This window comes from Acomys minous (assembly GCF_964271855.1).
Source record: "Acomys minous genome assembly, chromosome: 5".
In the NCBI taxonomy this organism is placed as follows: domain Eukaryota; kingdom Metazoa; phylum Chordata; class Mammalia; order Rodentia; family Muridae; genus Acomys; species Acomys minous.
The window spans coordinates 101,393,936-101,421,148 of NC_140494.1; the positions used below are offsets into that span (position 1 = coordinate 101,393,936).

At 43.7% G+C, this 27,213-nt stretch overlaps 1 long non-coding RNA gene across 5 annotated transcripts in view; it reads left to right on the plus strand.

Annotated features, from left to right (window-relative positions):
* LOC311598598 overlaps positions 1–27,213 on the plus strand; it is a 512,559-nt gene that overhangs the window by 362,285 nt on the left and 123,061 nt on the right. For 2 of the 5 annotated variants that reach the window (XR_014779595.1, XR_014779596.1), the window contains exon 1: positions 15,034–16,760. The exons of the other annotated variants lie outside the window; for them this stretch is intronic. This is a non-coding gene — a long non-coding RNA (uncharacterized lncRNA). Of the gene's footprint in view, positions 1–15,033; positions 16,761–27,213 lie in introns of those variants that run through there. 5 annotated transcript variants of the gene reach the window in all.

Here is a 27,213-nt window from a genome sequence, read left to right on the forward strand (position 1 = left end):
CTAAATTGCGCCAGGGACCCTGAAGCCTTTGTACATAAAGAATGTTCTGTGTTAAAGACAAAGGCACCCAACAACAGTTAAAAAAATAAAATAATAAAATAAAAAAGGAGCCCTTAATCTGTCCCAAGAAATGTAAAAAAAAACTTGACCGGTATAAACACATTCTGGTTCTCCGCATTCCAGCGCGCTGGGCATGTGTCTGGAGGTGTGAGGGGAAACGGTGTTTGTAAAAGTCACGGTGTTTTTCAAAGATGGCGGTGAAGTCACAGGGGAGGAGGAGCAGAACTCGGGTAGGCAGTGTGTGCAAAGCACAGGTTTGTGTGTTCAGAAAACGAGGAAACCCAGCACCTTCTCCTTGCTATGCAGACGTGCCACGGGGCTACCTGGTTTTTCTTTCTTTCATTCTTTCTTTTTTTTTCCCCCTCATTTTTATTTTCTTTCTCTTTCAAATAAGAATATAAGAAAATCAACCATATCCCCACAAAGCCAAGGGTTTCGGTTTTTTTTCCTGTTTCCTTGTGGTCTAATGTGTAAGAGTTAAGGCCACAGTTCAGCAGAGCGGTGTGGGGAAGGGGAGATCAATAAAGTCATCCTGAGGCTTTTCCCAGGGGACAGCTGTGCTCATTGAAGATGGCTTACTACGCCATATATCAAGTCCAAGGAGAGAGTGATGCTGATCTCCAAACAGATTTCCTAGGTGGACTGGAAGAGGGGGAGGGGAAGACAGCTGTATCTAGCGTATGCATAAATAATTATATATTCCCATATCTACATATATGCATGGGCATAAACACATATGTACATATAGGTAGATAATTTCACAATGATAGTGGGCTCGTGAATATGTATTTAAAGTGTCAGTGGATGTGATGCTAGCGTGGGAGATGAGTAAGAACAAAGCATAATACCTATGAGTTAAATGACTTAAAAAATCAAAATATCAATACACTTTAAGTATATAAGCACCTACGTGTGTATTTAAAAACTAGACAAGAGCAATCTCCTTAGGTGATTAGTAATGCTAGACAAAAATCTCTTCTAATAAGATTTTATAGCTTGACCTGGGGTTGTTTTGCATATCTGAATTTTATAAAATTTTTAGCTCCTAAAGAAGGAAATTGACAGAAAGAATGGGTTAGAAAAGCTGGAATGAAAGGCAAGTTCCCTGACTCAAGACCACTAACTAATGCCTGGCCTGGCCATGGGAATTTTCTAGGGTGAATGCTCTCTGAGTCGCAGATGCATTGCTTTCTATAGAAGCTGGCGTAGCCACCATTTCCAGCATTTTAAACGTGATTTCAGCTGAGAGCATGATGGTAATGGCCAGGTCGGCCCGTTCACAGAGGGCAGTGGTGTTGTGCTCCCATGGAGCGATGTTCTCTCCTTCGCTGACAAATGCAGACACTGTACTTAAATAGGAGCCAGGCTGGCATTTTGCAGGGGGCTAGAGTTCCTCTTCACAGCACATTTTTGATTAGTCAACTATTCTTTCTAGGCTTCAACTTTAGTCTATAAATGACAAATAATGTTTGTCTTTTCTTGAGTTTTTTTTTTACTACCTACAAATCTCATATATATATATATATATATATATATATATATATATATATATATATATATGTATATGTATATGTATATATGTACACGCACACATATATATCCGTTCAAATTTCAGGAGATTTTATAGACAGCAGAGTTGTAGTCCATTTCACCACCCCATCTGCTGTGATTGATCCCACCATGCTGAGATTGTAAACATTCTTCTTCTTTTAATTAGTGTATCTACACTCCAAATTGTTTTTAATATAAGATTGTACACTTTATGTCTTTATAATTATTTATTTATTTTGCATGTGTGGAGTGCATACCCACGTGTTCAGGTATATGGGCACATATGTGGAGCTGTGTGAAAGACACTGAGTGTTGTTCCTCTGTTCTCTGCATTATTTCCTTGAGACAGGACTTCTCACTCAACTTAAAGCTGACCATTTCGAGTAGATCTGGTGGCTAGAAAGCTTCTGAGAACCACTTTTCTCAGCCTCCAACCCCTACAGCTTGGCTGGAGTTACAAGCAACACCGGCAGCCATTTCCAGCATTTACAAAAGCGCTGGGGACCCAACCTCATGCTTGTGACAGGCCCTCTTACGCACAGAGCCATCTCTTCATTCCCACAGATGTAAAATCCAAATTCCATCTGTATCATAGCTGTTCAGAAAATGTCCTTGTAAGAAGAGAACCCAGACAGAGAGGGGTGATGCAATGCTATGGGTCTCTTGATGGGTGTGTCCAGCTCAGCCCTCTCACTTGCTGGTTAGTAAGAGTTGTTCATGATCTCAGAGGTGAGATGTCTTACCCAAGGTCACCATGACAAACTGAGCAGAGAACTCATATTTCTTAAATTTCAGCTCTTTATTTCTTCCATTGGGTCATGTGTCTTGGGACTACTAGAGACCAAAATAGAAGCAGAAGTTCTTCAAGCATGCAGCTCAGACAAGGATATGTCAGCCTTCAGCTTTCCCTAGAGCCCAGGCAGCAAGTTCACGCATATAACCCTGCACATCAGATCTTGGCATCTTCGTAGCAGAAGGAAGATTCATGCTTGCTGGAAGCTCCTTCCTCTTTTGGAAACCTAGCCCAGTATCTGGATCTGATTGCACCCCCACCTCTCCTTGTTTATCTTGAATATTGGTCTCACTTCATCTTGTAGGTGTCAATTTATCTGTAAGTTGATTTAGGTCCAGCATCTACTGAGAATTGGCTGTGATCTATCTAAGATAGGCTTAGAGTGTGGGGATGACTCCAGGGAAGGAGAGATGAGACCGCCAGAGGAGTAGGGAAAGACTCTAGTGACAATTCTCCTGTTTGCTCCTCTGCTTGTCCTTAGCAGGACAGAGAAACATATTTTATGCACGAGTGTCTTCCAGTGTAATCTCTACCTGGTCCCAAGAGAAGAGACATGCTATGTAGGGTTCTGGCAGCTCTTCTTTGAGAAGCCCATGCCCACACTTGGATATGTCTTAGACCCCTGCTTCCAGGGGTCTCCTACTTTCTTCAGAGTGCCAGTCTTTCTCTTAACCTTTGTGCTTAAGGCCCTGTTAGACATATTCATGAGGTGGGAAGGATCTTGGAGGAGTTGGGTGAGGGGAAAGGATGCGATAAAAATATATTGTATGAAGAATTGTTTAAAAACCAATAAATGCCAAAAAAAGTTAATAAAAACTCAATTCTGATGCATTAAAATAATCTACAGGGTTCTTCCGCTATATCCACACCCACTGCCCAGTCTGTACATACCTCAGCAATTCTCCATGAATCTGTTTGGTGACACTCCCTTCCTGGCACTTTTATGATTTCTTACCACACTGTAGAAAACAAGTCATCTGAGCACAGGCATATATGTGCATTTAGATTAGGAAGGGAAATCTATCACTGGTCAATTATCTTTTTCTTGTTTATTTTTTCAAATCCATTTTTCTCTGTTATTTTGTCTTTAAAGCTATTGACATGTAGAACCCCCGCCCCCCGCCCCTGCTCCAAAGCATCCAATGGACTGCCAATACTCTGAAGAGGGTCTGAACACCAGCAGACTTACCTATTTTGTGCTCAAAGTGGTTGCCTCCTTCTTTACTAGTCCCCTCATCAATTCTGAGATGTAAATTCATAGTAATTAAAATCATGACTGGAAAGGAAAATGATCAATTCAAGATTTCTTGTCTGGGAGGGACATAGTGGCACATGCCTATAATTCTAACACTTGGGAGGCCAAAGCAGGAGGAATGCAAGTTCAAGATTGGCTCGCTTGTTTGAGCTACACAGCAAGTTCTGGCTAGCTTGGACTCTACTGAAAGAGCTGATCTTTAAAACAAGCAAACAAACCACAACAACAAAAAACAAAACAAAACAAAACAAAACAAACAAAAAACCAGCCAACCAAACTCAGAAAATTAAAATAGAAACAACAACATAAGAAGAGTGCTAATCTGTATTTGATCAGCTCGTTGGTCTGTGTTCTTTCCATACTATATGACTCTGGATTTTACTAATATCCCAGGAGAGTGGAGAAAATTTTTTAAAAATAACCTATAAGATTCTTATTAGGAGGCCAGGACAGTGCTATGCCTCAGCAGGACAGAATATCATCACGTCACGCCCTCATTCCATACACATAAGAATCCTGCCAAGACGCTGGGAGCCATCTCAGTTTCTACAGTGCTTGTTGCACAAGCATAAAGACATAAGTTCAGATCCGCCCCCCGACCCCATATCAGAATGCTGGGCATGACTCACACACCTGTAATGCCAGTGTCCTGTGAGTGAAGATGCAGAGATTAAGCCATTGCTCAGGATTCACTGGCAGGGAAGCCCAGCTGGTGAGGTTTGTGTTCAGTAGGAGACTCTGTATCAAGGGAAGAAGTATAAAAGTGATAGAAAATGTTTTCCTGTCACACACACACACACACACACACACACACACACACACACACACGGTAATTTCCTCATGTTTACTCTCTTCATATTCTCCAGCCTTTGCAGGTCCCCTGATCTTCATTTTAAGCAATTTGCATTCTAAGAGTGTAGGGTAGAAAGGGAAGAAAATGAGTGTCCCCATGTCACCATTCCTGCCTCACTGGTGGGAACCATGACAATTAATGACTAAGTGCTTTTCTCAACAGAGCTGTAAGAGCACTAACCGTCAAATCTAGGTCTCACGCCAGCTCTTGTGAACGAGCAGGTATAAGTTGTACCGAGCTCATTCAGAGTGGGTTTGCAGGAGTATGAGGTGTCTTTACTACTAGCCACGCCCCGTAGCTCCCTCTGTTATTAATGAACGACAGTGTGGCGAGGAAGGGCTTTCAACAAGATGCAATTAAATTTACTCAAGCATTTGTGGAATAGATGAGCCCCCAAAGTGCTGAGCGGGCAGATTTAAAAAAAAAAAAAAATTAAAAGAATACAGAAGCATAATGTGAGATATAGTCTTGGGTCCAAGGTGCTGCCACAGAATCAGAATTCCTGTGGAGATTCAAGCCGTGAGAGATGAACAGGAAGCGCTGGGGGGAGAAGCTGAGGACTATTTTAAATGCAGGAAACTGCTACCTCAGAGATTTTAAATTCGGCACATTCGACACTTCTCAAGGAGTTCCCCCCCCCCCTTCTCCCCTGCCCCCTGGCCCCCTGCTCTCCCCCGTCTCTCTCAACAGATAGCAAGGACATGAATACCAAAGAGAAGCATGTCATTGGAGCCAGGCTTGTTTTCTGGGGTCCAATGCTTTGACCTCCATGGAGGTTGAACTCTGGGCTGCAGCCCATGGTGCCACACCCTCCAAAATCTTCTGGAGGAGAAACCATTTCTTCTTTTTTGGTTTTCATTCTCAAGTCTTAAAAGACTGGCTGTGGTATTTTGATTACCTACCCCAATTAATTCTGGACGGCTCAGTTAGGTCTGTGGGTCTATAAACTGAGCTCTGTATCACACACACACACACACACACACGTGGAGGCCAGAGGTAAACTCCAGGTTGAGGCATGAGCTCTCACGAAACCCGAACGGCCCTCTTCTGTTGTGCTGTCCGGGGAAGCCAGCTGCAGTTACGCATCACCAGGCCGGGATTTTACACAAAGTCTGGGGATCTACTCAGGTCCTCCTTCTTGTGTAGCAAGAGCTTTACTCATGGACCCATCTCTCTAGCCCCGCCTTGCCTCTTGACTATGGATGACGGTGAAAGACAATACTGAGAAGTTGACTGGACACTAGAAAGGGCAGTCATAATCTAACCTCTCCCTCTTGGTGTGTCATCGGCCTTCCTCTTTCCTTGCCTGTGTTAAAAGTGCTTAGAGAGCCAAGGAGGATGGCCGCCAGAAGGGAGGCAGTTTCTAGGGAGCATTAATTTGGTCAGCCAGAGTCCCTCTAGAAACCACGCCAGCCATAAGCCAGATTTGAGATGGGGAATGCTCTTGGCTTCCATCGCCTTCCCTCTCTCTCATCTCGTTTGCTCCCCAAGCCCCAGGCTATATGTGGCAGTTTCAGAAGTATAGGAATGACTCCAGACCAAATCTTTGGCCTGTGGCTTTATTTGGTTATCCTCTCTAGGATCTTGGCCCAGTAACCTCTTATCTTCCAAAGTCCTGGGGGGAGGATCTGTATCTCTTGGCTTGGCAGATAATGAGGAATGAATGGCAGGGAATCTGGGCGGAAATAGAACTCTGCTCCCACATGTACCCTTTGGCCAAGAATAATGGGCTTTACGTCACATAGTCCTCTTGCTATATAGGTAATAGGCACCCAACCGGAGAGAAGACTCTCTTTTCCTCTCTCCTCATTATCCTAGAGATGGAGACAGTTTCTCCAGTTTCATTGGAGCTCAATGCAATCCATGGACTGATTGTAACTTGCATTCTAGAAACTGTAGGCTCCATGTGGCCCCTTTGGAGAAGTAACAGGCCTTTGGTACGCTTAGGTGTGAAGGCAGAAAAAGGCACCCACTGAGGCAGAAGTGGGCAACAGAATCATTTTCTAAATTCATATCAACAAATACTATAATGTGTCTATAGTGGGGGATTATTGATTTTTTCCTAATGCCTGGTGTGTTGGTTATTCAGTCTTTGTGTCAAAATACCAGAGGAAAAACCATTTTAAAGGAGGAAATATTGGCTCAAGTGTTCAGAGGTTTTGGTCCATGGCCCTTTGTGGTGAAGTGGAAAGGCATGACTAGAAGGGTGTGGCAGAGCAAAGCTGCTCAGCTAAACCTGAGACAGACGGGGAGGGACGAGGGACATCATACTCTTTGAACACAACCCCCACCCAACACACCATGACGTACTTTCTCCATCCGGCCCCACCTCCTAGTAGGCAATTCAGCCTATGGAATTCTCAATGGGTTAACCCCTTGGTGAGGAAAGCATGGCCCACTCATCACTAACAGCATCATTGGCTGGGGTCCAAGCCTTTTAGGGGCACACCTTCTATTAAATCATAACATACCTCCCCCAAAAAAGAAATTAAAATTTTCCTTATGAAGAAAAACGTGGATTTTTTTTTCCATCCTGACACAGCTAACCTGACCCTTGGAACTAGCATCCAGTTTGGAGTATAAAATGACAGACCTGAAGAACTCTTGAGCCACACGTCACTTGTACCACAGGCTGCTCCCTATTGGCTCAGTCTCACTGCTTAAGGGAAAGGACTCTGCTGACCATGCACTATTCCCATCCCTCATCCTTGTGAAGAGCATCCAGTGCCTGGGGCTGGGGGGGGGGCGGTTGGGGGGGCTGCCTGCTGGAAGAATTTGAGCCTCCATGTTGAATGTGTTTGCATCAGAATAACCACGGCATCCCACTGCGCCCTCACTTGAGGGACCTCACCAAAGGATACAACTTTACAAACTGTGTCCTGGATTGATAGCACGACAAATTTCCCAGTCAGCGAAGAAGATAGCAGCACGTTTGTAACCAATTCAGGGATGCCAGAATACCCAGCAAGATAGAGAAGGACAGAGTGAACACCACCTTAGTCACACACCCATACACCTCGTTTCAGAGGCAGAGAGTGTGGGGCAAACAGAAGAGATCCTCCTCGCCTCTTGCCGGCCAGGGTGTGCTATGCAGTTGACTCCATGCCTCAGCATGTCTTTGCAGAAGTCTATCAGGCACGAGATTTTCCTTTCCAAGAGAGAAAGACCAAAGAGACCACTGGATTCAGAGGGAAAGTGGTAATAAAGTCAGAGCAAACGCCAGGAGTAGACATTGGCAAAGAGCCATGGAGGGACTACGAGGACTGTGTGTCAGGCACCCCACACGCTATGCCCTATCAAGGGCTGAGTAATCAAGCCATGCTAGCCTGATAGTGTTGCCACTTCCCAGATTTGTTTTTCTTGGAATTTGGGTTTTCTCCGCTTCTGTGCTCTGTACTAGTAGATGTGTTCAAGTGAAAAATACGTGAAACCTTTTGTTTTGTTTTAAGACCAGGATAGAATTTAGCCTGCAAAGATAGCAATTATGTGTACTTAAAATATTCTTTCCTTAAGCAAAATAAGGAATTGTCTAATCTTCCTTCAGAGTACACATTAAGAAACCCTGGAGACATTCAGGCCAGACGGGCATGAAACCGTTGGTGCATCTCACCTTCTTTTTCCAAAATGAAGGCATCGTAGCTAGTATGCCTACTGCAGATCTGGACTCCTGAACATTTTTTTTTTTGAATAAGCCCTTTCCCTCCGTGTGCATCCCAGAATATTCCTTCACTACCATATATATCACCCTGCACAATTTATCACTTGAAAAGAAATCTCAAGTCACAGTGAGTGGCTTCACACAAGAAACCACACGACCTCAGAGCTTATAGAATGAATTATGACATTATGACTGTAACTCTACATGGGACATCAGTCAGAGTAGTCTTTAAAAAGTCAGGCCGAAGTTGGACGTGGTGGCACACGCCTTTAATCCCAGCACTCAAGAGACAGGGGCAACCAGATATCTGTGAGTTCAAGGCCACTCTGGTGTCCAAGCAAGTCCAGGACAGCCAAGTCTACACAGAGAAACTCAGTCTCGGAAAAAAAAATCAGGCTAGGGAGGAGTGAAGGACTCCACAAGAAGACATACAGAGTAAACTAACCTGGGTCCATGAGGGCTCACAGAGACTGAAGCACCAACCAAAGAGCATGCACGGACCAGCCCTAGGCCCCTGAGCATATGTAGCAGATGCTCAGTTTGGTCTTCATGTGGCCCCCCAACAACTGGAGCAGGAGCCCTCTCTGACTCTGAGGCCTCCCTTTGGATCCCACTCCCCTAACTGGGCTGCCTTGTCTGGCCTCAGTGCGAGAGGATGCACCTAGTCCTGCAGTGACTTAATGTACCAGGGTGGGTTGGCACCCATGGTGACCTCCCCCTTCTTTGAGGAGAAGGAGAGGGGAGAATGGAAGGAGGGGTGCGTAAGGGAGGGGCCTAGGAGGAGAGGAGGGGGGCTGCAATCAGGATGTAAAATGAATAAATACAATTAAACAAACAAACAAACAGTCAGGCTGACACCATTTCTTACATGCTAGTTATGTATGGCATCTTGCTAAGTTTTTCTCCAAAGGTTATTTTAAACAGAATCCCCTTCTTTCAAAGAGCTATACTATGGGGCTGACAAAATGGCTCAGTGGTGATGGGTGTTTGCTGTCAAGGCTGATGCTCCTCCTTCAGTTCCTTAGAACCCACAAGGTAGAAGGAAACAACTAATCTTTTCAAGATACCCTCGGTTATCAACCTATCTGCTATGGCATGCGTCCCACTCCACAGTAAATAAAAACTGTAAAAAAAAAAAAAAAGTAAAGCGTCAACACAAATCATATTAACATAAAAATGTATTCAAAACATTTTGGTCCAGGCCTGTTGTATCTAGGTGCTATGCAGTCTCCTGAGGGTGTATGGGAAATTGTCAAAGCCTCTTCCTTAACAGCCGTGAGGCTCAAAACGAGAAGACAGCAGCGTAGAGAGGCAGGCGCCATTGTCTTGTCTCCAAACTGCAAGAATGACACTGCCCAGCACAAAGCCTGGCCCATTCTTAAGAGCAAGACAACAACAATGAACTGGATAAAATGATCTAAATAAAAACACTGCTAGGACAGAGTGAAGTGGAGGAAACACAGGAAAAACTAAGGGAGTCTGAGGACACCAACCAGAAAGGTCGACTACACTGAAACAGGGAGAAAGGCTGTAGCAATACTAACGCAGGACTGACTATACTTAGGCAAATGTACCTGGTGCAAATCCTAACACTGCCGCCGCACACTATCTGGGCAGAGCTGCCTAGTCTGAACCCTATCTTCTGCTCGTATAAAACATTGTGATGGCCTTAAAGGCAAGGACTGAGATAGAAGCTTTCTGCCTCTGGAATGTAGAACACACCCCTGCCCCACCCCCCCAGTGATGTCTTAGAGGAAACGCAGAATAAGAAGATTGCAGCAGTGAAGTGTAAATACTCAAGTAGTAAGAGTAAGCAAGAACTTTAAGGAAGAAAGAGCAATTAATTGCCAGGGTCATAAACAACATCATAAAAAAAATAAATAAATAACATCATGGGCATAAGTAGGGGTGCCATTGTATAGCCTTAGGCCCTAAGCCTTGACAGAAGTACAAGCAGGTGGGGAGTTAAAGAAGTTTGGCCTCCTTTTCTATTCCATTCCATCCCTGAGGTGGCTGTGGTTCGGCTTCTAGCTGTAGAACCATATGCCCTGGCCACATCTGTCCAGAGAAAGGCAGTACTCCATCAGAGCCATCTAGTCTCAGGGATCTGTGATGGAACTGCTCAGTGGAGATGCTTCATGTACTCTCTGTGCCTCTCTGTGTCTGTCTCTGTCTCTCTCTCTTTCTCTCTCCGTCTCTGTCTCTCTATCTCTCTGTCTCTCTGTCTGTGTGTCTCTTTCTCTGTTTGTGTCTGTGTCTGTGTGTGTCTCTCTCTGTCTTTCTCTCTCTCAGTCTCTCTGTCTCTTTGTCTCTCTGTGTCGGTCTCTGTCTCTCTGTCTGTGACTCTGTCTCTCTCTCTATGTCTCTCTCTGTGTCTCTGTCTCTGACTCTGTCTCTCTGTCTCTGTCTCTCTCTGTCTCTCTCTGTTTCTCTCTCTCTCTCTCTCTCTCTCTCTCTCTCTCTCTCTCTCTCTCTCTCTCTCTCTCTCTCTCTCTCCCTGTCTCTGTGTGTATATGGTGTGCATTATCTGTATGTTCTTGCCACAAGTAACTCTCCACTCATTTGCTCGAGGGCCATTCCTACTGCATTCACGTAGTCAGGTCAATCCTCTTTGTATGTATCTCTGTCTCTCTCTCTCTCCACCCTTCTGTATGTCTCTGTGTATCTCTGAACCCTGGCCCCTGCCCCCAGCACTTGTTTTTCTGCTGGCTCCAGCTCTTTTGGGGTGAGCTTTTAGGAAAGACCCTGAACTGCTTTGAAATGTCTGAGATGTTTTAGTACAGAGGGAAATGCTAGCTTTGGCTTTCCTTCAGGTCCCTCTATTATATGAGGCAAAATAAAAAAATTAAAAAAAAAAAAAGTTAAACAAGAGTGAAAGAGGCCGAAGAAAGGAGGCAGTGGTGTCCATAATACAAGAAACTGCAGAAGAGAAGAAGGTTTTGTTTGCAAGGATCACATTTGGGGGGAAGTAGGAACCGGATGTGTTGAAGATTAAAATTGGGGGAGGCAAAACAATGGATTGGGCCTTTGAAATCTTGCCAAGGACCAAGAACCAGGACCAGTAACGGAGGGGCTAGCCAGGTAGGACAATTAAAATGGAAATCTGGCTCCCTGCAGCAGAGTGTGGAGCAGGGCCACAGAATCTGCTGCAGGGGGAGGTGGGGCCAAGTCTGGCACAGTCTGTGGGTTTGAAAGAAGCTGGGCGGGCGGGTTGGAGAACGCCAGTTAGCCTTTGTAGTTCTGAGCTCAGAGAGGGGGTGACAAACACTAGACTCCGGGTCACAAGACTGGCTTGGATGGCTTTTGGAGAAATTTCCTCTCAGCTCTCAAACACTTCAAATGTATTTACCCCAAGGTTAGCCCTTCATTCCCAGCCCTAACATGTGTCCTGGCCAGCTGGGAGATTCAACAGCTGTACCTATAGGCTGACGGATGGGGTCCACTCTCTTCCCAGCTCCCTAGAAGCATCCGCTGGATGGGATACAACTTCTTTGCCTATTTTCCTTATGCTTCCCCCATGCTTGCACCTCCTAGATCTCTAGGGTTAATCCCCACGACAACCTTGCTTTGAAAGAAAAAATGTGGTGAGCCAACTTGAAGATGTGGACTCCAGAGGTGTCTGTCTGTCTGTCCTGCCTCTGATTGATAGACCCAGACAGCAGACTCAAGGTGATGCAAGTTCACAGAGAAAGTTGTAAGTTTTCAGTGTGGCTATTTTTGTTTATTATTTTCAAGGCTTAGTTGCTATCAGGGGTTCAGGGATATTGGGACTCAGGGTCCCCAAAGCGTGCATGGACCCCCCCTCTCTGTCTGTCTCTGTCTCCCCTCCCTTCCCTACTCCCCTCCTTTCCTCTCTCCCTCCTTTGTCCTTCTCAGTAAAAATAAATAGTACCCTTCCCATCCTAGGAATGATTTATAAAAGCAATAAATCCTCACGGTTCCAATCCTGGCTTGAAGATATCTGAGTTTGGCCTCTAAGTGCCTATCCTCAATGCATTATTGTTTCCAAAAGTGCGTCTGCCATCAGCTTACATGATCTATACAGAAGTTCGTCTCTCCAATAAACACTATATAATTGATGTCGTCATGTTAAACTTGCCCCAGGACCAGCACAGATGTCTTCTTTGAGGGATTTCTGTACATGTCTGTGCTCCCTCAGAGGGGTAGAGGACTTTAGAAGGAAGGTGTGGTCCAGCCGGTTCAGCTCCAGCACTCTCTCCTGTTGCTCCTCCCTCTCCCCACCTCCCACCCCAGAGCCTCCCTCAGACCTAACCTGAGCTAGCTGTCAATTCAACACTGTCTACTTCTCTTTTCCAGCCTGGTTAGATTGTTGGGCAGTCGAGCACTTGCCATGATCACACTCATTATGTCTGTGGTCTCTGCATTAGCAGCAGACCAAGAAGCAGGCTGAACAATAGCTTCTACTCGCCCCCCCCCCCAACTTCTCTCAGCCAGAAATAAAGTAGCCAGAGTAACAATAATGATACTAATATTGCATTTAGAAGCTCTCTAGCTCATTTCATCTTCTGAGAGTCTTACAGATGTTAACTAATTAATCTTCACCACACTCCGAACATTAGAGGTAAATATTCTTAACCATGACGGAAGACATATATGTATATGCTGAGGACAGTAAAACAGTTGCTTATTTATCATGGTTCACTTGATAGAGTAACTGGTATTTTTAAAACACCCATCATAGATACAATAATTAGAGATATGCTTTTGCTAACAAAGCCACTACCCACTTCTAGCGTACCCTTGGGTACTAAATAATTACCCACTTTGTGTGGTTATCTAGCTCACTAATTACCCACAGAAATTGGGGTCAGGTGTTAACTGCTTGAAATAAGTATCCTCTGAAGACATCGCTGAGTTGTATGGAGAAAATGGTTGTGTTCCTCAGCCCAACTTTCACAAGTCATATATTTGCGTATCTCTGTAAGCAGAGTGGAGACAGACAAGGACGAATTAGCTTGGTGTGCGGAAGTCATGCTAAACCGTTATTGCTAATCAGAGGGGTTTGGAGAACTTCATTCTCTGACTATCTTTCCTTTCCAGCTGGGTGCCATGGCCTGCTCTCAGGCCTTCATATACACAAGTACACTGAGACAATCAAGGACTCTTCCTTAGGAACGAGTCATCTTGGTATTACAGGGAAGCACCCAATGAGTCAAATAATTTCTTTGACAGCTCCACCCTTCTTGATTATTTTAGCATATCTCTCTCTCTCTCTCTCTCTCTCTCTCTCTCTCTCTCTCTCTCTCTCTCTCTCTCCTGGCAAACGTCTTCCTCCATCCTAGACATGACAATAAGAAAAAGAAAAATGTTAAAGATATTCCAACATTCTGTATGTTCTTCTCTTCTGCCTGCTTGTCGTCCTATCTCCTCCTCCTCCTTCTCTTCCTCCTCCTCTCCCTCCCTTTTCCTCTCCACCCTTTCTCTGCTGCTTCTCCATCTCATGTGTGTGGTTCCTTCTCCTTCTTTTGGCACCCAGCCGTGCCGCTTCTGAAGTCTCACCGTCAGAGACAAAGCACAATGAATGTCTGTGGTGAGCACAAAGAAACTAGCTTTTAAAACACCCACTTGCAGGGAACCTGCATCCTTGGCTGCCTCCCCCCCCCCTTGTCTTGCTATTTACAGAGCCCCGTTTTCTATTTTAACACAGCTCTGTCTGTTGTCTGCAGGATTCTAGCCTCATTGGGAAAACTGGGTTAAGACAGCAATACAACCGCTGTGTTTACAGATAGGTAGAGACCCTAAATTTGGGGGTGGTACCTTCTATGAGAGGACATTGTATAGAAGGCAAGCATTTAAAATGGGTGACAACAAAAAACACTACATGCTGCTCCCTTCATGTTTGGGGGATGGCGTTTTTTAATTTCGTGAGCCTCTCTCTCTCTCTCTCTCTCTCTCTCTCTCTCTCTCTCTCTCTTTGTCATCGGAAGTATTGCTTATCATTATTGAGGGACATTAAACTGATCAAAAAGGTATGCACATATCTGAGGGACACGGGAGAGTACAAATGCTTCAGGAATCAGGGTAATGCCTTTGGTGGAAGCCAAGGGTTTGGACTGAGCTGAGGAGGCTGACTGCATTTCCAAATCCCAGGAACGAAAGCGGCAAATTAGTACACATTGCAACCAGAGGCAACTAGCAAAACCCAGCCATTGAAAGGCAGGAGTTTTAGCATTGTGATCATTCTGCGCCTGAAGAGTGTCTGTGTGTCTTAAATATAGACTCGAGTTATTGCTCTTTTATGCTCTCACACAACCGATTTCAAAGAAATGTTTGGGCGTTGTTGACTATCTGTCCATTACAAAAGAAAGAGAAAAATTCACAAGAAGCCTCACCTGCGCTCATCCATGCACGTGTGTGGATGCTGGACAATTGGCCAAAGAACACACTGCACCAGGGGTCTTACCCCTTCACAGTCCCCACCTTGACCCCCACCCCCTTTTAGATAATGGGCTACCTGAACTGTATAGCAAAAGAAATGTGTGTGTGTGTGTGTGTGTGTGTGTGTGTGTGTGTGTGTGTGTGTGCAGAATACAGTGTCTAGTTTCCCCTGGCCTGATGGTGTATTTTTGATCTCATTAGTAGTCAGGGTGATGTCTCCGTGCATCCGGCGCTGCTAGTCCAGGAGGAGACATGCTACAACACAGAGAGAGCAAGCGCAAGAGGATATTAGAAGAGGCTTGTCTTCAAGATATGGAAGGAAGTGAGAGATGACAGCCTGCAAGCTTTGTATGCCAGAGCCTGGCAGGGCGGGGGTGGGGGGTGGGGGGGGTAGGGGGGTGGGGGGCAAGATGCGAGGAAAGCCAAGTGGATTCTCAGAAAAAAGGGGGGGGGGAGCCATCAAAGAGCTAAAGGTGATTAGAGGGGGATATTGATTCCTTACTCTGCCAGAGGTTTAAGCAGGCATGTGAGGAATCTGCACCATGCTTGGCAGAAAGAGACCCATTGCCTCCTGTAACCAGACACTGGGGCTTTCCAGGAGCCCAGGGAGAGAGCCGAGAAGAAAGGGGGCAGTGTGGTCTAGGAAAATTCAACTTGTCGCTGATTTGTGCCTGATGCTTGCTGTCCGTCAGCAGCCTCCCTTACAAGCTATTTTCCTCTCTCTCTCCTTTTTTCTCCTCTTGCCTTCTTCTTCAGTGAAGCCTAGGGGAGCCAGTAAAGATTAAATGTGCTTTCTTAAAGGCAGCCACTTCATGCTGCTATGTCGAAACGTCTATTATTAATAATAATATGAGAGAGAGAGAGAGAGAGAGAGAGAGAGAGAGAGAGAGAGAGAGAAGACTAGGTATGATGATGACGGTGTAGCTTTCAGGAGAGGGAAGGGCTGAGAGGAAAAAGGAGAGACCATGAGCTGAACCGAGGATTGTACATGAGCAGAACCTACAGAGGTGAGGAAAAAAAAGTTGTCTGGGTGTGCGTGTAGGGGGTGGGGGTTTGGGGGTTCTTCTAAACAGACCTTATAGAGACGGAAAAGAGGTTTAGCAGGCTGGCTGGCATGGTTGTAGTTCTGGTAGGGAGGAGGTGAGCCTGGAGCGCTTTACTGTTCCTTGTTGTATATGAAAGCATATATATATATATATATACATATATATATATACATATATATATAAACAGTTAGCTTTTTTCTTTTTCCTTTTCCTTTTCTTTTTCTTTCTTTTTTCTGTGAGTCGTAGGGCCCCCTCCAGTGTCGTCCTTACTGCTGGTGCTTTGTTACTCTGTGTGCCCAGCCAGCCATCTACTTTGCTCAGGCCTGGGATAAAAGAAAGAAAGGAGGGGTGAGGGGAAAGAAAAATTTTTTTAAAGCGGCATCTTCCCATTGGCTTCCCCTCCCTTTCGGTTTTTTTTTTTTTTTTTTTTTTTTTTTTTTTTTTTGAGTATGCACAGGAAAGCGCGGATTCCAGGCAGAGGAGGTTCGAGAAAGCGACTCTATCAGGTACAGCTCTAGTAGCTGTCTGCGAAGATGGAGGGGGATTATGCCTCGGATTCCTCTGAAATATTGGCCAAAGGCTTCAAAGGATCCGCAGCGGGAGGCGAGGGTGGGGGAGCATTTCCCCAGCTCGCACCCACCCCTTCCCACTTTGCGTCTACCAAATGACAGACTGGAGCTCGCTCTGGGTGATTTTGGCCTTGGCCTCAGCCAAGCAGCTGATGCAGAGGAGGGCCCGCTTTGCAAGACTGACAGAACTCTGCATGCTAGAGAAAAAAGAAGGAAAGGAAAAGAATTTTTTTTTCTCCAAGCAGTTCTTGGGAAATTTTCTCGTTCTCTCTCGATTTATTTATTTATCATTAATTTTTAACCTACTATTTTCCAAATTTGATCAGCCCCTCCCTCTACTCCCACCCAACTGCCTCTACCCCCTCCACCCCCACCCCCGGTCAAAGCATAAACCTCAGAGTTACGGTCTTCTCCCGATTTTGGAGTATCGCTTCCTGCCCCCGCCTTCCCTCCCCGCCCCATTCTCTGTCCTATTGAACACCTCGCCCAGCCTAGCGCTCACTGCGAGCTCACATTCTCCCCCTGGCTCCGGATGGCGCTCCTGGAAGCTCTGCAGCCAGGCTCCACTTCAAATTGGTGAGTTCAAAAACCTTTCTAACCTCGGAATCCTGTTTCCCCCAAGCCCCATCTCTTAGGATTGTTGCATGCAACTGGGTTGCCCTTGGGGGAAGGCAGAGTCTTCTCCTTAGCCTTTCGTGCTAGTTACAAATGAAAGGTTAGAAGAGTTATTTAATACGGATTGTAGATCTCGTGTGTGTGTGTGTGTGTGTGTGTGTGTGTGTGTGTGTGTACACGAGCGCGTGTGTGCGCTTTAAAAACAACAAATAGAACTGGATATTTCTGAATCTATTCCTATTATTTTCCAATTTGGTAACTGATTTTGCCCAAAGCTTGAAAGTTTTCTTTGATGTTCTAGGCATTTACGTGTTCAGGTGTGTGTATACACACACACACACACACACACACACACACACACACACACACACACATATATATGTATTGCATATGCAAGGCTGTAGGAGATGGAAATGAATCTAAATTTTGTGAAGGGAAGAGGCTTAGAAAGCCAGGATGTAGCCACACTGGACCACCTGTTTGCTGCATTTTAGTCCCGAGTCTGCAGCCGAAATTGCCTGTCATTTTTGTTTTGCTTTGTTTTGTCTCAAGAAAGAAAGAAAAAACTGTGTTGCGCTCCCCTCAGTCCCTGAGACCCTAACTTGTGATGTTTACCGTTTAAATCCACGGGTTAGGCTCTTGGGAGCTGCGAGTCGTGCCTTTGCGTCGCGAAAGGAACTTTTTGTCTTTAAAGAAAAGGAAAGGAAAAGAAAGAAAGAAAAAGAAAGAAAGAAAAGAAAAAGAAAGTTTGTCTGAAGTGATGGGAGTATACCTCTGAGGCTTCCATTGTTAGAAGGGATCAGGTGACCAGAGTGAGGCAGCTCTTGGCTTCTGTAAAAGTAGAGCATGGACTGTTAGCATCCCGTGTTGGCTGCTATGGACTCCTAGGTATATGGCTGACACTGAGGCTGGTGGGTCTCCTCCTTGAGAGCAACACGCAGTACTATCAGAGCGTAACAGTAACAGCTCAGTACCTGGTGCTTGGCCTCAGAACATCTCAACTGAAGTCCCAGCATGCCCCATGCCTCCAACTTTTAAGCTCAACAGTTAATCTCAAAATTGTGCCCAATTAAAATGGGCATGAGAATGTATTAAATCTGCATTGTCCACATGTGTGTCATATATAGCTAGACATAGGTTTCCCTGACATAGGTACGCACAAACCACTAGTTTGGAATAAATGAAGGGGTTAAATATTCAACTTTTGTATTCAATACAAAGGAAGGAAACTATGAGGTTAGGAAAGATAAAATATGTGCTACTTTGCAAGATTTCTTAAAAACAAAATGGAAGGAGGGCTACTGGCTCCTTGGTTTGGACCTCTTTAAAAATGTTATTCTTGATGAACTTAAAGGTGATGGGGATAAAAATGTATTTTCTAGGTATTATGGAATAAAAGAAATAACTGAATGCATTTGATATTATTGCATTCTTGGGGGTGAGAATGAGTCAATGCCTATGAGTCTCCTTTAGAAAAATGGGAAGATTTTTATCAGGATTTTTAATTCAACCCAACCAAGTTATTGGTAATACCAAACCGCGTTTCAAAATGATCCTCTAATGAGGAAATTGTTAGCATTTCCTAGTTTGTAGTTTTCTGGGATTATAACTTTGAATGGCAAGGTAATTCCAGTGTTTCAGGTCTGCCTCACATTGGGGGGGAAAAAAAAGAACACGGCTTACCTTTCCTTTGTTGCAGAAAATTCGGCGTACTGTTTCCTTTAAACAGTTTTACTCTTCTGAGCCCAACCTTTCTCTCCATTTTTGGAAAATACCTAAACCAATCCAGACTCCAAATGCTTTTATCTCTGGAAGATTTTGGAATGGCTATAACCTCATTGTACACACGGAGTAGAAGGTGAAGGAAACTGCTCCTTCCCTATTTTTAAGCACTTATTGCAATTTTACTCATTTACTCCCAATTGCAGTCAAGAAATCATTTTGCGTCAGAATGCTGAATTGAGAAGTCTGCAGCAACTGTGCTGTGTCTTTTGTTGAAGCCTCTTGTATGGCTGTAATTTAACTATCAGTTGGCAGCAGTTGGTAGAATGTGATTCAAAGTGTATAGATTTTAAAAAAAGATTTTTCCATTAGCTTATATAAAATAATTAATGATTCTCCACCCCATTTCAACCAATGTGTATGCATAGCTATGTGGAAATTATGGTGGTGCATCAGTTTAACTTATGGGTAATATATTATCACAGCCTACATATGAAAGATGGGCAAACATTTGGTGCTTTTGAAGGCACAATATGTAGGCAGCCAATCTGATAGAGATGCGTGCCTGATCAATAAAGCAATGATAGTTGTAATTTCTCTGTGATTTCAAATGGTAGCGGGCCATAATTCAATATAAATGCTTCAGTTTGTCCTCCGAGGCACTTCTGCTTTTCCAGTGATTTCACGTAGACTGCTCCTGTGCTCAGACGAAAGCTGGGTGCCCAGGCTTCCAGCAGTGTGTGCGACACACAGGTTTTTATATTTCAGCAGGCAACTGCTCCGTTGCAAGGGCAGGTTTCTCCACACCCCCTTTTCCTCCTGGAGCCCATCAGTGAAGTTCAGTGAAATGAATAACATAATTGGTGGTTGGTTCAATCACTACCAGTCTAGACTAGCCCAGACGCATCAATTAGAGGGGACTGTCTTTTAAAGGGAGAGTGTAACCGAAACAAGCAGGCTATTATTGATACTGATCTTTAAAAGCGCAAATCCAGCCTGGCAGATAAAATAAGGCTGGGAGCTGCAGTGGGGGTGCACTGGGGGAAGAAAAGAGAGCGAGGGAACTGGAGCTTAGGGCGCAGAAGGACAGGAAGCTGGAGAAAAAGGAGGAGGGCTAATGAGTGGACCGCTGTCCTGTACCTCTTTGCAGAGCGGGTACAGTTCAGTTCACGGGGCTCAGCGGCTCTCCATATTTTTACCTAGCTTAAACACACACACACACACACACACACACACACACACACACACACACACACACACACACATCTTCACTAACACTACCACCTCCTTTAAAAAAAAAAAAGTCCTTCGTTTCTGTCTGCTCAAAACCAGTGCAGTTAAGCTCCAAGAGGAACCAACTGGAAACCCTTTTACAATATTTGGCCCCCAAAGAAAATATAGCAAATGCTTAATTTTCAAATCTCTCGTCCTTTTTTCTTTTCTTTTCCTTCCTTCCTTTCTCTCTCTCTCTCTCTCTCTCTCTCTCTCTCTCTCTCTCTCTCTCTTTTAAAAGCATGCTAGAAAACAGTATTCATTTTAAATCTGGCACCTGGAACAAATTTTATGAGTAAAACACCTTTTTGTAAAAAGTTTATAGTTTTCCATTGAATACAGTAAAATGAAAAGAATGTAACAAAGGCTTTGGTGGTTTGGTAGGTTTTTTTTTTTTTTTCTCCTAGGGGGAGGAAACAGATGATTTAGAAAGTGTTAGGAACATATCAAGCCCCAGGGAAAGAGAAACGTTTGATTGGTATTAATTAAAACACTGCTAATATATTCTAATAAAATCAGATTTAACATTCTAAACTAATCCGCCTAGCATGTCAAAGGCAAAGAAAAGTATTATCTATCTTATTTGCATCTGGGCAACTCGAATGCATTTGCTCATTCGGCAGAATTAATTTCTATCACCAGCCTATTTAATCTCCTCACAGATTTAGTCAAACTTATTCTTTCACCCTAAAAAGGACCAGGGTGGGGGGAGCATAGAAGGTATTCGGAAGGCCAGTAACTGTATTTAGGGCCTGTTTTCTGGCTGATCCTAGTCTTTTCTCTTAGTTCGCTATAATGGGGTGTGGAGAAGGCAGATTGCAGAATGATAAATGGCCCAGGAATTTTTTTTTCCCTTTCTCTCCTTCTACCTGCTGGCTTATTTAAAAAATTCAGTCGCCAAATTGTAAGAGTGGCATTTATTTAGTGATGTCAGCCTGTCCGTGAACATCTAACTTTTGTTTTCTAATTTCAGAACCTATCTCATCACAGATTCCTAATGGAAAATAAATAAATAAATAAATAAATAAATAAATAAATAAGTAAATAAGTGTCTTTATACCAGAAACCCATCATCTTTTCTCAGCTTTTTTTTTTTTAAACTTCAGTCCTAAAGGCGAATGAGGAAAGGAATGTGAAATTTTATTCACCAAGAGCCAAGGTCTTTGTTCTATTTTTAAGTCAAACATTTCTCTGGGAGAATTCCATCTTTTTATGGAGCGTGGAGTTTCAGCTCTTCATTGCTGAGCTCTCCCACCTGGCAACACTCTCTTCAGATGGCATTATGGCCAAAATGTCTTGCCTGTCATCAGTCTCCTGAGGCTATGGCACCCATGCAAATATGAACGGAGCACAAACAAGATGAATGGGACGGAAACGCTGAGGCCCATATGGGTGTGTTTCCACAAGGAGGGCATCTGCAGGCTGTGGAGAGGCGGAGCGACTGCTGTCTGCGCCAGGGAGGTGGCTGCAGACTTCTTCCTCCATTGCCTTTTCAAGTCTTCAAGGTAAAAGGGCAATCGCAGTTTGGTTTCACTCGCATTGTTCCATAATCCAGGCAATAAATGCTAATTAGCAATGCTCAAGGATCCGACCGTTCAGAGTAATTATCATAATTTACTTCTTCCTCATTAAAGACATTCCTTGCTGATTTAAAAAAAAAAATTAAGTTGTCCCTTCCCCATTGCAGTGCAGTGAGTATTCACTGGAGAGATAGATGCTCAAGGTACACTCAGAGCCTCGTGGCTGGATTTGAAGTCACACCGACATGTGCCTTGGCTTATTCCAAATGGAACTGCAGCTTACTTTCTAAACCGGAGTTCATGCAAATGCGTCCAATTCTGCACATGCCCCAGGAATGTATGTATGATTTTTATTTCACAAACCCCGAGGCTCCTCCTTCCGGGTCCACCCCTTTTTCTAAAACCACTTATGAGCAGAACAAAGGAAAGTACAAACTATAGAGGCATCATTAGCTGTGAGCAGTCACAGCACTGTAAAGTGTGTGCTATGACAACATGTTTCATCGCACAAAAGTGCAGGTAATTAAATAATTCAGCAGCAACCCTGACTAATTAGCAGAAAGATCTTTAATGGGGGGGGGGGGTAGAGAACCAAGAAAATGGATCCAATCACCTTGAAGAATATGCTTCGTTCTCTGAGATCTCAAATATATTTTAATTGTTTGGTGACTAAATCATGGAGGGCTGGAGGACAAAAGCCGGCTCCTCAGAGCAGAGCTTGGACCGTTTTTAGACACACAAACTGTACGTCTTAGAGGAGCTGATTCTAATGTAAGGCTTTATGTGTGCAGTCAAAGGTATCTCATGTCACCCTGATGCACATTTTCTCTTTTATCTATGGGTCTAAGAAACGTCCAAGCCCTTAGCTTGCCAGTTGGTGTCCTCAGTGTGTATGTAGCCTCTCTCACATTTTTCTAATGACGTGTGTTGAAGTTCCTTACTGCTTGAAGCAAGTAAGTATCATGTTCACTGTAGAGATGGAAAAAGTAACTGTAGTCAGTGTTATCCCGGGGTAACAGCCCCTCCCCATTTCCTTTGTCGAGGTGTTATTCTCTGTGTTCATTGTTCATTGGTCCTCTAAGAGGGAGCTCCAGTTTTAACTTGAGGGCTATAAGCACATTAGAAAACCAATTCCCATTGGATACTGTACAGAGAAGCCACCTGCAAAATGTTGATGCTGTTATTGAAGTCTCAAGTGGAATCAGCTTTCAAAAAATTAGATATTAGATGCATCCGATATAATTTGCAATCTGTAATTATACTAATGCGCGTATAGCTGCACGTTGCCTTTACGTGTAGCCTACTTGAGTTTGTCGCCCACCCCCACCCTTGGGAAAGTCTCATCACTTGACACTGCTCCTGAGTAGGATGCTTTTTAAGCCGGCGTATTTTTTTTTTAAATTCCTTGTTAATTGATATAAGAACAAAAGGACTTTACAGCCTGTGTGCTTCTGTGAGATCGGCAGTAGAGAACCTAGATGTAGAAAACAAAATCATCTCTCAAAGGGTTGTCACTGGAGAAACTTGAATTCTTTGCAAAAATATTTGCAGTTCTTTGTGGATTTGGTCCTCATCCTGACTATGGAAAACTTGGAAGCACAGAGAACATCAGAATAGTAAATATTACTCATAAGGAGCCCATTTCCTTTGATGGAATTAGAGAAATGGCACTAGCCAGAGACGATAGTTTTTAATACAATAAAAGTGATCAAACCATTAACAATAATAAACAATTCCTTTTCTGTTCCCCCCCTCCATTTTGCATGTCACGTGACAAGTAACTGACTCTTATGCGCTAACTTCAGTTCCCTTTTGGGGCCTCCACACAATTCCAGAGATCTACTGATGGTTCCACTGGGGATCCCCTCCAGTAAGCTGCCCCCCCCCCGAAGATCTACCTATTGAGAAAAAAAAAACCCCAGGCAGAGCACAGTGAGTTGGCTGGTCAGCCTGGTACTTGCCATGTACCACGTGTGCAGAAGGTGATGAGCTTGTCGAGACAAAGCTGGCAAATGATCACTGAGTAAGACTGTGTGCGGGTTTCACTTTTTGCTTCTTCATTCAAATTACAAAAAGGATCCCAAGAGGCCCTTCTGTGGAGTAGAAGATGCTACTCTACTACTCTTAACAAACATGTACAATCTGCCTGTGTTCTCTTACTGTCCACTGCACAGTCAATTGCTCAAAATTGCTTTTAATAGTGTTTACAGTACGTAAAAGCCATTTTTGTATGGGTTGGATCTATATAACATCAAAGCAATGTACGGCTTGGTTTTTTTTTTTTTAAATATATATCTCTGCTCACATATTCACTGTCTACATGAATCTAAAAGTATGATACGGATTGTTTTTCCTTAAGACAATCGCATGCTAATTTAGTCACGAAGGATTATTACATGTACTCCAAAGCTTAGCACCCCATCCTCGGTATCACTGTTTCCAAAATGCATTGCCCGGTCACAGTGTTTACCCTGAGTCATTCTCCTCTAGAGACCTGGCGGCGTCCTCCATGTGCCCTGAGTGCTGCGTAGTATGTGTCCTGGTGCATCCCATTCAGTGTGCCTAGCTTACTGATGCATTTTCACTATGTGAGTACAACGGAAAAAGCTGATGTCAAAGGCTTTAGTTAAATTAAAAACCACATGCAAAATACATCTCATTCATAACAATTCCTGCAGAGGAAGAGAGAAACATCTATATTCCCTCTTCTCAGATAGGATTATCTGTAAAGTGAGCAGGTCAGGCAAGGTAGGTAAGGTCTCAGAATTGTTGAAGCTATTTTACAGTACAGGGACAAATGGAACCAGGCCAGAACCCATGAACCCGGAGCCCATTTGTACCAACAGTTGCTCTTCAAAGTTACACCTGATCCCACCTCTAGGTTCAGGTATTTACTAATCTGTTTTACCTTGTTCTGTTGAGAAAACACTAAAGATTGGAGTTCATTTTCAGGAATATTTCAGGATAGTGACATAAAGTGCAATAACCTAAAGGAAAAATAAAATAAAATAAAATAATAAAAATAAAAAAGCTCCCCAGTGGGAAAAGTGAATTCTCTGTCTCAGTTATGAACCCATATCCTTAAACATTGACTTGGAAGCTATCCAGACAGACACCTGCCTTTCTGGTTTAGGCCACACCCTATCCCTCAGCCCTTCTGCTATCCTGTCATTTCTTGTCATGTGGTTTGTTTTCTCCGTTGGACTGATGCCTTTATGTTTTGTGTTTCTTGTTCCTCTTGGTTCATTTGAATTGTGGTCATGTTCCTTTCGGGAGCCTACAATGGTCACTTGACCACAACACACTTCCCAAATGAGACACTGACACGTTCAAAGCCACCTGGAAATGACCCCATTTCATTTTCTCAGAATGCGACCCTTCCCCCGACTCCTTTTTTTTTTTTAATTAAGAAAGACTTGATTCCCTAGTCCCCACACCTTTGATATGCTTACATCTGACTAATTTTCTTCCTGTGTGCCCCGAGATTACAGTAACCCCTACCCTCCTCCATTGCTTTCTCCCGTCTTCCCTCTCTTCCACTCTCTCTCCTCTTCTCTCCGTTTCCTCTCCTTTTCTCCTTCCCTTTTCTTCTCCTTTCTCTTTCTTACTAACTCTCCTCCTCCCTTTTTCTCTGCCCCCCTCCCTTTCTCCCTTGCTCTTTCTTTTTCAGTACCATGTTCTATGCCAGGTACTGGAAACACCAAGACAAGTTCAAAGGCTCAGAGATTAACACCCAATTCAAGTGCCTTCGTTCTCTCCTGCACTGCTAAGCAGAGAGGCACCCACAACATAGTTTGCCTTCATTCCTGGGACTTATTTGACGGGGGCTGTGTCCCGTGGTCTTTTGTTCTTTTTCTGTGAGGTCAGTTTGAGTGAGGCTAGACCTGCAGCTCTCCTCTCAGTAGGGCTCTCTCGTACACACTGGGACAAGACCACAGCCTCACTGATTCTTGAGCAGGGGGAACAATGAAAGAAAGCCACTTTTTGGTGTTCAAGTGATGTAGCATTTCCGTCATAGTTAGAAATAACATTGTCTCTAAGGTGTCACAAATTCACTTCCATTAAATAGTCATGTGATAACTGTCTGTGACATGTTCTACTATCTTTTTAGTTGTACCGATGTTCTTCTCAGCTTGTCCTATAGCCCCCTTCCTCAGGAACATCTCCCCAGTGAAAGGACAGAGACTGCAGAGACTACTAGACTGATGGACGCGCATGCCAACTATGAAGCTGAAACAAAGCAAGTGACCACCTGAAGAGACCCTTCCTGTCCAGCAGCCACCCACATGGGGCAGTGGCAACCAATAGTAATCTTTGCAAGAAACAGAAAAGCCCAGAATGCCCACGAGTGTTCCCCTTCCTCGTGTGTGTTCCCGTGTGTGCATTCAGATCCACGTACCATCCTTTTTGACCATAGTATGGACATGCTTGTTAGTGTACAAGTGTAAAAGCAATCGTGCCCAAATGTGTTCATGTGTGAAGACACTGGATTTCCTGGGGAGAGTGATTTTTACCAGCATGCAGTGTTTGTTCTTGAGAGTGATCTAGAAAATGAAAAGCATTTAGGAAAGACAGCAAAGCAGTTGCAGGGAACCTGCAGAGACACTCATACTATCATACAGAAATACCACATCATGGCCCCCAGGCTCTGTGGCATATGGTAGCTACTTCCAAAGGTGGAAATCAAGCTAGATAAAGCCACATAAAGCTACCTAAAATGTAGTGGCAAACTGAGTCAGTAGACAATAAGAACAGAAACAACACAAAGACTATGTGCTCAGAGGAAGGCAGATTGGTTTGCTTAAGGAAAAATGTTCCCTTAAAAAGAAAATATGAGGGCTGGAGAGATGGCTCAGTGGTTAAGAGCACCACCTGCTCTTCCAAAGGTCCTGAGTTCAATTCCCAGCAACCACATGGTGGTTCACAACCATCTACAATGTGATCTAATGCCCTCTTCTGGTGTGCAGGTGTACATATGGACAGAACACTATATACATAATAAATAAATAAATAGATAAATAAATAAATAAATAAATAAATAACTATATAAATCTTTAAAAAAAAAAAAGAAAATATGAAGTAAAACTTATAAGGTGTTTAAAAAAATAGCTAAATGGGAAGCTAGGAGAAAATTCCTTAATTATAACTGTAAGCAAGAGCATGGCAGGGGAAATCCTCTCAGTGAGTTTTGGAGATTACAAATGCTCATCTCAACTTGATTTCACCCAACACATCGTCCCCTCCCACCCCTGAAGTCATCTAAGCCAAAGTAGAGCCAAAGTTCCAGTTCTTCGTTACTACAGAGGTGAAGGTGATTAGCAGCACCTGTGTAAAATGCATGACTCTTCTGTTGAAAATTTCTGGTTACCAGGTTTATCCCATATAGGATGTGTTTTGTATATTACGTCTTATGATTACTATGAAAATTATACATTATCCACATCACGGGTGATGAAGCTGATTTTGATGGGTTAAGTGCCTGCCCAAGGTGCTAGGTGCAGCTACGCACATTCAAGGCTGTGGTCACAAAACTCATGAGTTGAAGCCCCAAGCCAGACTCTTGTGAAAGTTGCAACACTGTTGATACCTTCTCCTCAACCCTTAATGCCTGTCTGTGAAAACAAAGAGCTCTTCTGCTTATCTGTGACCTCAGTGTTTCCCACTTTTGTAGCTGAATTAGACCAGAATGATAAAATGTATTTTCATAACAGAAAATTGAGAATTTAGTGAAGTAGAGCCTGCCAACGGTTTAGATATTTCCTTTTGATTTTGATTTGATATGAGACTTTTAGTTCTGCATGAAATCTCAAGGTTTTTAAGAACAGTAAGAAAAGGGCATTAAGTCAACTGTTACAATATCTTTTTGACAGAAAACATGAATCTACAGCCTGTATTCAGAG